This window comes from Argiope bruennichi, chromosome 5, assembly GCF_947563725.1.
Source record: "Argiope bruennichi chromosome 5, qqArgBrue1.1, whole genome shotgun sequence".
Classification (NCBI taxonomy): Eukaryota; Metazoa; Arthropoda; class Arachnida; order Araneae; family Araneidae; genus Argiope; species Argiope bruennichi.
In genome coordinates, this window is record NC_079155.1 from 134,863,911 (window position 1) to 134,876,603 (window position 12,693).

Sequence of the window (12,693 nt, forward strand, 5' to 3'; positions counted from 1 at the left end):
ACATACTAATGTGTTTAATATGAAAACATGTTGTTTGTTTTTCTCTAATGGAGACTTAAAGCACATAATGCATTTACGAAATAGCAATTTTATGAACAAAAGACACAATTATCTAATGGCACGTTTTTGAATACATTTCCTTTCGTGTCAGCTTTGCTGTATTTTCAAACCCTGCATGCGATATGTACTCCATTAAAATGTTAACGAATTTTAGAAATTGTGTTGCTTGACAAGTAGTTTTTGGAATGAAGAATTACACTGAGCAATGTAATCCATACTTTACTAAAAATGAAAACTACTTTTAATTGTTAAAGATGAAAAATTAAAAGTTCCACTTAAAAAAAGTATTATTTATTTCATATTTATTTTCAGAAATATCGAACAAGAATTTTAATCCAATAAATAAATCAACTGTACAGCAGAAGATGATTAGCTCTTCTCCTGCCTTTCTTAGGATTTCTTTTGACACTGCCATAGAGACTGAAGGCAAATGAATATAAGTTTTGTTTCTAAACGACGTTGCGATAGTATATTATTTTGTTGTTGAACTTCATTATTACATAACTCATTTGAACCAGACGATAGTAGCAAATTTAATTTGCATGTTGAATTAATACCCTCTTTTGACATTGGCATAAAGATTGCAGACAAGGGAATATAAATGCACTTAAGAAAGTGGGCATCCGAAAATAAAAATGCTTTTGAAATTATTTAACGTTTTAAGACCATGTATTTTATCTATAATTTACTATAGTTTAGTAAGATAGTATAATAACTATCTTAGTATACTATCTTATTATAATTTAGTATAGTATAAATTTAGTTTGCATGTTAAATAAATGCACTCTTTTGAGACTAGCATAGGGAATGAAGGTAAGGGAATATAAATCCTATTTCTAAACAATGTTGTAATAGTATATTGTCTTATTGCTGAACATCATAATAACAAAATTCGTTTAAAACAGATGATAGTAGGAAATTTAGTTTGCTTGTGAAATGAATGCTTTCTTTGGCATTGGCATTGGGGCTGCAGCTAAGGGGATATAAATACACTAGCACTAATCTTAAGAAAGAAAGCATACAAAACACAAAAATGCTTCTGTAATTATTTCACATTTTAAGATCAAATATTATGTGGAATTATCAAGTATGTATGGGACGATTGAAATCATTTTAATCTTGATTTCATTTATCTTTAGCTATTTCATATAGCGGCATCGCTCAAAATTAATATTTATTTATGTATAATATTCTTATTTTAAAAATTAAATGTATATAATATATACAGTCTTTTTTATCCTCGAGGCCGTTTTAGCGCGAACAAAGCAGCATTTTGATACCTTTTTGTTAGGCGTTTTGTTTGAATTCCTTACCTCCAACTTAAAAAGATTACACACACATTTTAGCGTATAAAACTTTTATATTCACGCACTTTATTAATCTTTAAACCTACACGTGGTATTTCAAATTTAGTTTTTTTTTTTTTTAATTTTTAAAGAAGAATGATAGTTATCGCCACGCATCGAATTTTCGAACCAGATAAAGCTGTCACCTCTCGAGTTGCGGCATTAAATCATGTGCCGAGTGAGAGTCGCCTTTCGTGGACAAAGCATGAATACACAACATGGCTGGATTGAGGCCTCAGATCTTGATCACATAATCTATTAAATTTGTATGGTATCTCAATCCTTTTCTTTCTTTCAATTCTTTTAGACTCAATTAAATAACTATCTTAATCCAATTTTAAAACATAACATGAAAACTTCAAAAAAATAGTGAAAGATTAGATCATAGTCTTGCTGCTACTGTAATTCAAAATCATCTGTGTTAAATTTTCAAATTAATAGTTTTTTTAAAAAAATGACCCTGAAAGTACAACACTGCATTGATTACATTTTAAATATTAAGATGGTATTAAATCATTCCTTGTATGGTAATTTCTTTTGAAATTATTGCAGATAAATAAAAATTTCTAATTAAATGAATATTTAAATATCTTCGACTAAAATATTGACGGTATTCTTTCTTTTGATTTAATGAATATGGGGAAATTAAGTTGCCACCTATCCTATCGCTTAGAAGGAGAGGAAGCTATGCATGTGTACAAGTTCTAGAATCATTTAAATTAAAATAAACCGCTACCTAGCCATGATTATAGGTAATCTGATAAAATATCTCTTTTGAAACGCCGATTCGCATAAAAATATTAATTTTGAAGTTTAAAAAATTTCCCAATTAATTTCCCTGTTTTTCTTCACATTAAAACTTAATCAGTGAACAACCAAGTTGCAGAGGGATGGCAGAAGATAAAAATGCTTCAGTTGCCACTGATATCCCAAAATTCATTTGGATGCTTATAATGCTTTGTTGGTCACATTCGCTGGATCAAAGTCCTTAAAAGACTGTGCAACTTCTTTGATTAACAACAAAAATTGGTAATTGCGATTTCAAAAGTTATCCACTATTTGAATAAATAATTATATCCTTCCTGAAGTACGATATCATATCCCATAATTAAATCAGTTGAATTTTAAAGGTTAGTGTAAAAGGCTTACATGAAGAAATGGTTGATGTAAGGGGATGACAAACTGCACTCAAATTTATGTTAGCTGTTACTGGAGAAACTAAAAATTAGGAATTGTTTCATAGTGCAATCCTTGAAAGAAACAATTTTTTTAATGTTCTACGACTTAATATTACTATATACAGAACATCTATTCGAATCTATGTTCAATGGAAGTTCGACAGATTGGCAATTGAAGAGAGAATCCAATTCTTATAATAAAAAATTTCTCCACAATACAGGGCTATTATAAATAAATATCCCAACTTTGCAGAGTTATTAAAAGAAAAGGAAAGGAAATAAAGTGTAATTTTTGATTGAAAACAGCATTACAAGTAGCCATGGAAAAGTAAATTTAACACAGTCATAAATATTCATTACAAGCCCCATCTAAAAGAACTATTAAGAAAAGATAACTCGTGCCCTATTTTTTCAGCATCCGATATGATGCTTTGAAAGCCTGTCGAGTGGTATGTTTTAAGTTCAGCGTCTGTAGGTGGTGATGAAATAGATGTTAAATGTAGTCCAATAAAATAAAAATTCTAATATTTCAATACAAGCATATATACATATGCTCGAAGCTTCACATCAGGCAAACAAAAAAAAAATGCAAGACTAGTTATAAGTATCAAATGCGAGTCAACATAAGTGTCGAATTTAATCTTTCAACATTCAGTTATTTTTGATGAACAAACTATTGAATATTTTCATTCAATAACCTTCCAAAGTTAGAATATTTATGATCGCTTTGTAGTAATTGTAGAAAAGATCCCATTTGAAAACTAGTACAAAAAGAAGTTCGGGCTTGAATTGGCGATACATACAAGTATTTATTCTTCCTTCATTAGAATTCTTTATCTAAATAAAATTAAGTAATTTTATTGTGGAAGTTGCTATTCAAACGAAAAAATAAAGATTGGAACTTCAGAGTAAAAAGATGCAATTCACAACTTGCACGTTTTAAAAGATTCAGTTAATGATCTCAAATATGTATTCACTTGCGATTATAGAAAGGAAGATGAAAGGAATAACGATGTTTTATTTTATAGATTGGAATCAAGATGAATTAAAATAACATAACGTTAGATGATATTCTAAGAGGAAATTTGAATTTCTATTTGCCTTCGAACTCGCGCAATTCTACTTTGTTTGCGGAAAATTACCATTCTCAAGCATTTTTTTCATTCAATTCCAGAAAAATGAATTTAGAGAGATTTATATTTCAATATAAATCCCATGACTTTAAAAATAGACTAGAAACAAGTTTCATTAAATCTAGAAATGTACACATTAAATTGTCTTGCTCAAATGAGTAAAAATTGCTTTTACTGCTGTGTGCAACTGAAGCGAATGAAAATTCAGTACATAAATTGCTCGAGTTTAGAGTTTCCAAATTCTGCCAAATAACTCAAGCGTAATTCATAAGAAATAATTTCAAATATTTGAATACAAAATACGAAAGCTTTATTTGCTAAATTTCTATACAGATATATGCAATGCAATGGTTAACAAGATTATTGCAGCAGTGAATGTAATGCATTTAAAATAAAAATTTAGTATATACTAAAGTAAAATATCAAAAGCAATTTTACATTAACTAGGCATACATGCATTCAGGCAGTTTAAGTAAAACATTCAATTTTTATTCATATGCTCCAACTTAAAATTAAATAGCACATGTATGAATTTTTAATGAAAAACTAACATTTCCATCGATGATTAATAAAAACATAGCATGAACGGAGGGAAAAAAATCACAACACATCTTTACAAATTACTACATAATGGATAACGGAATTTTTTTTATTTAGAATTTTTAAATGTATAATGCATATTTACGATTTTATTAATATTTAACATTATACCATAATATTTAACATTTCATTAAATTAGGAAGAATGTTTCGTGCAAATTTTATTCAGTAGAAACTTATAATTCAAAATTCCTAACTTTCCCCTAATCATAATTGGAAAACGAAAATTAAAAATTAAACTATACCATTTACCATTCATTTCATCCATTCGCTATTCTAGAAATAAAACGATATTCCGACAATCTATCCCCATACAATTTCTCTTAAAAAAGCATTCTGATCACCATGGTGATCAGGCACGGTGATCAAATGCTTTTGAAGAGGACAAGAATATTTCCATTGGTTGGCCGGCCGAACCAGTCAAAATATCCTTTGTCCGCGGATAAAGATTTACAGAAAATTTAGAGCCAAAATGTAAAATATATTTAAAATTCACGATTTAAAATTTTCTATTGATATTGCTAAATTTTATTTTAAATTTAATAAAAAGATTAGTTTTTAAAAATAATTATAAATGGATGCAATGAATAGACAAAGGTAAAATCTCTGAAACTTAAACTAAATTAATTCTTTGCATATATTTTTAAAATTTTAACTTAAGAACAATTAAAGGCTAGAAATTAAGATGAAGATAATGCATGCAAAATAAATCTTGCAATATAAAAATTGTTCTCAAACATTCAAATTAGAAATTTGTTTAAAGACATTTCATATTCAATTAATACTTCTATGCAATTATAATTTTTTTTTCAAAACTCGGGATTCTTTCATGTGTTCCAATACAAGATAACTGCAATATTTTCAACCTTATTTCAAACGATTAGAAAAACCAATATATTTGTTAACAATGCATCTTCCTACATCGTATACATAAGACAGAAACATTTTTCCTTTAAGGAATATTCCATACATTAATCAAACACAAGTACATATTAAACGCCACATATTAATAAACTTGTAGATTGAAGCTCTGATTATCGAGATTTCGAGATTGATAACTAAGGGAAATTTAATGAAATTCATTTACATAATTGATACTAGCATTACAAAGATCAAAATCCAAATTTCGTTATAGATACAGGAATGAAACACCTATTCGAATATGAAGGATTCTTTTATAATCGTCATTCAAAATCACAAAATGAAGATTTAGAAATAAACAAGGTCAAGAAATGGCTTCAGTTACAACGAAGTGGTTCAGTTTTCTTTATAAAATTGGTTTGTAAATGGAAAGAAATTCTGCCGATATAATAGAAAGATTACAGTAATGAAAATCCAAGATTTTTAAAGTTGTATAGTGGCAATCTGTCATGTCAAACAATTCTTATCAAATTTAGTAATAACAAATATGTTCTCAAATGCAATTTATATTATTATTTGCGAAAATTAAATCTAGGTTTTGTTACAAATTTGTTATACCGCTGTTTTTATAATATCCGTTTCTTCCATTGAGTCAATTAGTTCCGTTTGAAATTTGCTTCTGAACATATTGATAATATAAAAATTCAAATATAGTCTTCGTCCGTAATTGAACTGTGCAGCATCCGCACTCCAATATGCGCTTGATGAAGGGTCCAGGTATTGTCTTATTCCAGGATCACATCGACGAAGGCGTATTCTTAACAGACACCTGAAGGGAATATTAAATATTTTAAATCAATTCAATTTCAATACCAATTCCATTGAATGTCAAATATCATTAATATTTCTCATAAAGTGTAATCCAAGAATATGATTATAGTTGAATAAATTGCCTATTTAATCTTTTTAAAGTTCATACCAAGAATTAAATCCTAATAAAGCTATTTGCACTATTTTAATTGCACTTTTAGAATTTATCTAAATATTTAAGTTATTTATCATAGTAAAAAGTCTTTTCCTGAAAGTTTCGAGTATGTATTATTTAAGATAAACTGTGATGACTAATAACTTTGCTTAATGAAGGATTAATAAACGTTTCTTCGCCAACCACCCTTAAAATACTCTCCAAATGGACGTCTTATATACAGATACAATGAAATGTCGCTTGAAAAGCATTTAGTTTTCATTCTGTGGGCAGAAACCAAAATATTGGGATTTTCACATTAGACTCTTGAAAAAACAATGTAATTAATGCCCTTACCAAGATAATATATTATTAAAAATAAGGAATCATTGAGAAGAGGAAATTGAAAGTCAATAGCAAATAATTTTATGATCCTTGAAAATAAGTTAATCCGGAAATAAAAAGATTTAAAAGAAACGCAATTACCCAACATTTCACGTTCTGTTACTGTACGTGAAGCGGCTTATAGCAGAGCAACATTTTAGTGGTGAGGAGGACTTGCAGAAGGCTGTCACATGGTAGATTCATTCTCAATAGACCGATTTCTACAGACACTATAGTTGCAGAAGTTGATCTCGGAATGGCAAGCGTTTCAAATTCGACGATTCCCATATTGAGAAATAACTGGATATGCTGCTTCTGTTTTGCTGGATATTTACAGATGATTGTGGTTTGTCTCCTTGCAGCTTACTGGAAATTTGCCTTCTACAAGAATAAAAATGATTAGAAAATGTCATGTTCATGCTATTTAATTTGATTAAGAATTCGAATGTATACTTAGATTTCCAATATTTTTACGTCATCAGTAGTGAGTATTTCATAGCATCCAGCTTAGTTGATGTCAGATCAGAGCATGTGTGGAGCCAAGAAAGCAGTATCTTCTGGTGATAAGTGATAAACCTGTAGTCAGCAAAAGATCATGACTATAGATCAAAACCTATTCGGAATTATGTTTAAAAAATATTAAGTTATAAGAGGTAATAAGTCAAATTATAAACCTATTTTACATTCGTAAAGTAGGTTATTTAATGATCAAATGTATGAATGAATATATCCTATATTCATTTCCGTATGACAATTACCGAAATTCTTGCAACATGCCGATATCGCTTCAGAATCATTCAGGTAACTTTCTTCTGTTGAGAAATAGCTGGAAAGCCCGCTTCTGTCTTAATAGAAGCTTCCACATAAATTATATGTAGTTTGCCTCCGCATGGCTTCAGAAAACTTGCTTTCTAGAAAAAAATATTTGAAAATGCCATGGCGTTTCGATTATTTCAAGTAATTAATAAGATTATGCATTGATTGTATTTCAAATAATTCAGTAACTGAAATTTAGCAATGCAAGTATATAGTCATTTTTGGCGACTATTTTATAATATGCAGCATAAATGGCGTCAATTCCAAAGCTATATGGAATCACGAAATCCTTATTACTTCATGGATGGATAACATGTCTTGATTCAGAAAAAGACATTTAATATAAGCAGTAGGTACTCCAAATTTTATATATCTATAAAAGCAAAATGATGTACATTGATTATTAAATTGCAACTTTACCAAATTCTATCTATATTTTGGTACGACTATTATCAGTTCTTGCAACTTACCGTTATCTCTACGATACCATTCCGAGAAAATAAATTTCTCGATCACCCAGATTGCTGGTAGAGAATTTGTCAGAAACTGAAGTAGTCGCTACAAATGAACATTGAAATATCGTCATTAAGAATTTTATTTAATCAGGTGTACATGCATTGACATAATTAAAAATAAAAAAAGCAAAGTACACAAGAATTCATTTCTTTTGAAGCTATCAAACGCTGGCAGCATTTTAAATATATTTGTAAAAAGATCTAAACTTGTTATTGATCATACTAATGTGTTGGTTCGAGAATCTTTCGTGAGCTATGCAAATGTTTAAAAACATAAGTTTTGCATTCAATTAAAATACAGTCGATAACTGTCTAATGAAGATCGCTGTACAGTTTCTCCACCAATCTTCATTAAATGCTCTTCAAATAAAAGCCATCATAAAGCGATAAAATTAAATTTCGTTTGAAAAACATTCATTTATTTTATGTAAGAATCCAACTGAAATTTTGTTCATTGAGGTATTGAGACACTCGGGAAAGCGTTTTATACTTATTAGTTGCATATATATTATATCTAATTAGGAGTAATAGGATTAAAAATGGATTTTTTACAAATTAACAGTAAAATGCTTATTCAGAAAATCAGATCCTCTATATCCAAAAGCTTTATGAAACAAAATTACCTGGAAATATTTCTTGTTCTATTTCTGCACATTAAAAAGGTTTCTGGCCTGGCAACATTTTACTTGTGACGAGGAGACATGCAAAAGGCTGTCGCATGTTGATTCCATGCTCTGGCGATTGATTTGTTCGGTCCCTCTACTCACGAAAGATGATCTCGGGATGGCACGCGCTTCAGTTCCTCTGCTTTTCTATTTTCAGAAATAGCTAGAAATTATGCATCCGTTTTAATAGATGTTGACGAGTAATTATGGTTTGCCTCCTTGCAGTTCAATGTTTTCTGGAAAATCAAATAAAATGGTTAGAGAATGTCATTTTTGTGATTTCAATATTATAAATAAGAAACGAAAGGATACTTGATTTTCCAACATTTCAATGTCATCTGCAGTGAGCATTTCACAACATACATCGCAATAGATGTCGGTTCATAATAAGTGTGGTAACGGAGACAGCAATCTCACTTTTAGTGTAAATGGGGACCCTTTATTGAACAAAAGGTTACTATGCATCAAAATCTAATCCAACCTACATATAAATATTATAAAAAATACAAAGTTTAATTATATAATAACCTACTTCACATTCGTCAAGTTATTTAATAATGAAATGAATAATTATATTCTATATTCATTTTGATATGATAATTATCAAAATTCTTGCAACTTACCTCAATTATTCTGAAGGATATCAGTAACACTAACCAAGTCTTATTACGTTGATAAATAATTGTAAATTCTGCTTCTGTTTTGATAGATAGTTTCAAGTAGTAATGGTTTGCTTCCTAATTTAAGAGAAATTTTTTAGAAAAATATTTGTGAATACGATGGTCTTTTGGTTATTTCAGATAATTAATATAACTATTAATTCAGAAACTAACTATATACATGCGTTGCCAAAATGGGTCATTTTAGTGAGTATTCCATCACATTCAGCAAAAATGCCGTCAATTTTGGACATATGTGGAATCTCGAAAGTTAATTACTTCATGGGTGGATAGTACGTCTTTATTCAGAAAAACAAGTTTAATATAGACAGCATGTGTTCCAATTTGTATATACCTATAAAAATATAAAGTGTACATTGTTAGCTACAATTTAATAGTTAAAACCTCTATTTTGGCATGACAATTATAAATTTTTGTAGCTTATATTTATCTCTTCGATACTATATTGAGAAGAAGTTTCCATATCATCCAGATTGCTGCCGAATATGTGTCAGATATTGAAGAGTCACTCTACAAATGGACATGGGCACATCTCCAATAAGAACAGAAATCTTATTCCATTATTTAAATCGGATATACATGCAATAAACACAATAACATTTTTTGGAAGTTAACAGCAATTTAATTCCCAATTGATAATCAAACTACTCTCAGTATTTTAAATGCATTTGTAACATGTTAAAATAGTTTTATTTATCCTAGAGTTAGTTTCTCAATCTTACGAAGGGTATGCAAGCGTATTATTTTAATGACAAATGTTGCCATCAATTTATTAATCCTCCTTTTAACAATCATTGATTATACTGAAGATTACAGTACAGTTTTCCCTCCGAGCGCCATCAAATATCCTCCAAATAGAAACCAGCGTATAGTGATAAAATGAAGTTACGCTTGAAAAACATTCAATTTTCATTCTGTCAGACGACAGTTGAACTGTTGTGGTTTGACATATTTAGACGTTATAAAAACACTGCTTTGTGATCATAATGACCTACATATACACATCTCATTAGGACTAATATAGGATTGGAGATATTTTTTTTCAAACCAATAGTAAAATATTTCATTCATCCAGAAAAATTCTAGGAAAGGCAAAGACTTTAAAGAAAGAAATTTACCTGGAAAAATTTCTTGTCCTCTTTTAGCACTTCAAATGGTTCCATCCAAGGTAGGCAACATTTTCCTGGTGAAGACATTCAGAAGGCCTTTGCATGCTGGCTCCATTTTCAGGCGATTCATTTATTTTATTCTTGCATTTGCAGAAGTTGATCTCAGAATGGCAAGAGATTAAATTTCAGATATTTACGTTGAGAAGTAGCTGGAAATGTTACATCCGTTTTGATAGACGTTTCCAGGTAATTGTGATTTGCAACTTTATTAGCTTATGGGAACCTGCTTTCTAGAAAAATAGAACGATTAGAGAATGTCGTTTTTTGAAATTTTAGTATTATAATTAAGAAGCCTACTATACTTGTATTTCAATATGTTGATCATCTGTAGTGAGTATTTCTCAGCATCCAATATACTTGATGTCGGTTCAGTTCATGGGGGGGGGGGACCAAGGAACCCTTTTTCATGGCGATTGGTATTCAGCAAAAAGGTCATTACTATAGGTCGTCAATTTTCTAACCTATGCATACTTAATGTGCACATTAGTAATGTTGCAATTTAATTATCAGATTGAATGCTTATATTCTATAATCTGGCATGATAATTGTCAAAATTCGTTTAACTTACCGTTATCTTCTATAGCATTCTGAGAAAGTTTCCTAATCGTCCAATTGCAAGTAGAGAGAATTTGTGACAAACCGAAACAGCAGTCATTCCATAGACTAAGATTGAGGGATGTGTCATTGTTCCTATTATTAGCATCTAATGTATTCGACAATAAATTCACATAATTCGACAGAAACCTTCCGGTATAAGTGAAACATTTTAAGTTTAAGGTAACTCCAAGTTTGTTATATTTACTCGCCTAATTCACCTTTTGCTTGTACCAGCTACTACTAAACAGAAAAGTCGTAATGATGCTCTCTGTTGCAGCAGACAATACCAAGTATCGCCTATGTAATTGTGGCAATGTCACCGCTAAAAGGCCGCTTCTGCTAAATATCCAGACATTACGAACACTTCTTCCGTACTCAATCAGCATATCAAAAGTATAGATTTCTACGGAATTCTGAAAACTTGGAAACGATTCAAGAAATTACGTTAATCTTTCCAATACGGCATCTATTCAAGCTATGGTGGCGAATCTTACGAAATCAATTTCGGTTAGAATTTTTGAACTATAGTTTTTAAGCCGAATTTATTCTTATGAAATCGTCTGCTCATTTTTAAGGCGACTGTTTCTATCGTTAATAAGTTAAAAAAATACAAAATTTTATAACTTATTCACTCAGTTTGTTATGAACAAGTTTACTCTTAAATAAAATATATTCAAGACAACAATATTTTCCTCAAGTTTTTTTAGCATATCTATTCCTTCTCATAATGCGTTTAGCATATCTAAATAGAAAACTATAAAGATTGATTCAAAATTGTTCAAATCGTTCAATTGAAATGAATAATTTCATTTTGAAACACTTAATTTATCCCGAATGCTTCATCCAACACATTTCTTAAAATTCAATCCTAGCTCTATTTTTGCCGATTTCTCCAGATCATTCAATTGCAATTTAAATATGTTCATATTAAAAATAAATTTGCATTTAAATTTTTTTGTTTACTTGCAACATGAAAAATAAAAACAAAATAAGTTCAAAACTAGCGAAATATTTCATCAAGTAGGCTGAACTATTTTATTAAAAAGATAGTCGCATCTTAAATATTTGTACATTTTTTATGGCAGATTGAGATAGAATAGAGCCAGACTCTGAGATAACGGATGAATTGTTACTTCAACTATAAGAATGATGAATAGGATGATTCAATTGCATGGAATAGCAAAACATTGAGGCTGACTGGATTAAAACTTACATTATAGGCAGTAGAGGGAAATTCTCTCCGAGAGTAAAAGAAAGACCAGAAAGTGCGAATGACTTCAGAACATTTCGAAAAAATTGTATAGAAATAGGTCATGGAAATGCAATTAGTAAATTTCTGAATATTAAAAATTCCTAATTAATTTTTGAAGGAAATAAAACATTAACTTTTTAATTAAAGATTTAGAAGTTTTGAAATGAATCTATGGTTAATTCTTAATCAACTACCCTTTTTATAAGGTCTGGTTAAGCAAACGTATTCGAAGAAATTAGATATTTAAAGATTCCTATTAGACATTTCATAGAATTTAAATTTAAGAGTTGGGAAGGATTTTTTTTATTAAGCTCTACCACGAAGAAAATATAAGGAATATCACCAGTAAAGTCGCAAGAATTTTATAAAAATTTTATTTTATTCAATCCACTGAAGGATTAAGTGCTGTGTGTGTTCTTCTCATACTATAAAGAAATTTCGAATTATCCGTCGGAATCAAAATGAATTACGAAA

General features: G+C 29.6%; 1 long non-coding RNA gene across 8 annotated transcripts; it reads right to left on the reverse strand.

The window, feature by feature from the left end:
- Window positions 1–5,478: 5,478 nt before the first annotated feature.
- On the reverse strand, window positions 5,479–11,917 carry LOC129969026 (uncharacterized). 8 transcript variants are annotated; one of them, XR_008784455.1, is made up of 9 exons: window positions 10,320–11,917; window positions 9,145–9,258; window positions 8,847–8,958; window positions 8,480–8,757; window positions 7,812–7,899; window positions 7,284–7,436; window positions 7,000–7,101; window positions 6,628–6,906; window positions 5,479–6,006 (listed from the first exon to the last, which is right to left on the reverse strand). It is a non-coding gene; the product is annotated as an uncharacterized LOC129969026 (long non-coding RNA). The 8 variants fall into 8 exon arrangements; XR_008784450.1 differs by having other exon boundaries at window positions 8,847–9,002; XR_008784451.1 differs by having other exon boundaries at window positions 8,834–9,002.
- Between the last annotated feature and the right edge of the window lie 776 nt (window positions 11,918–12,693).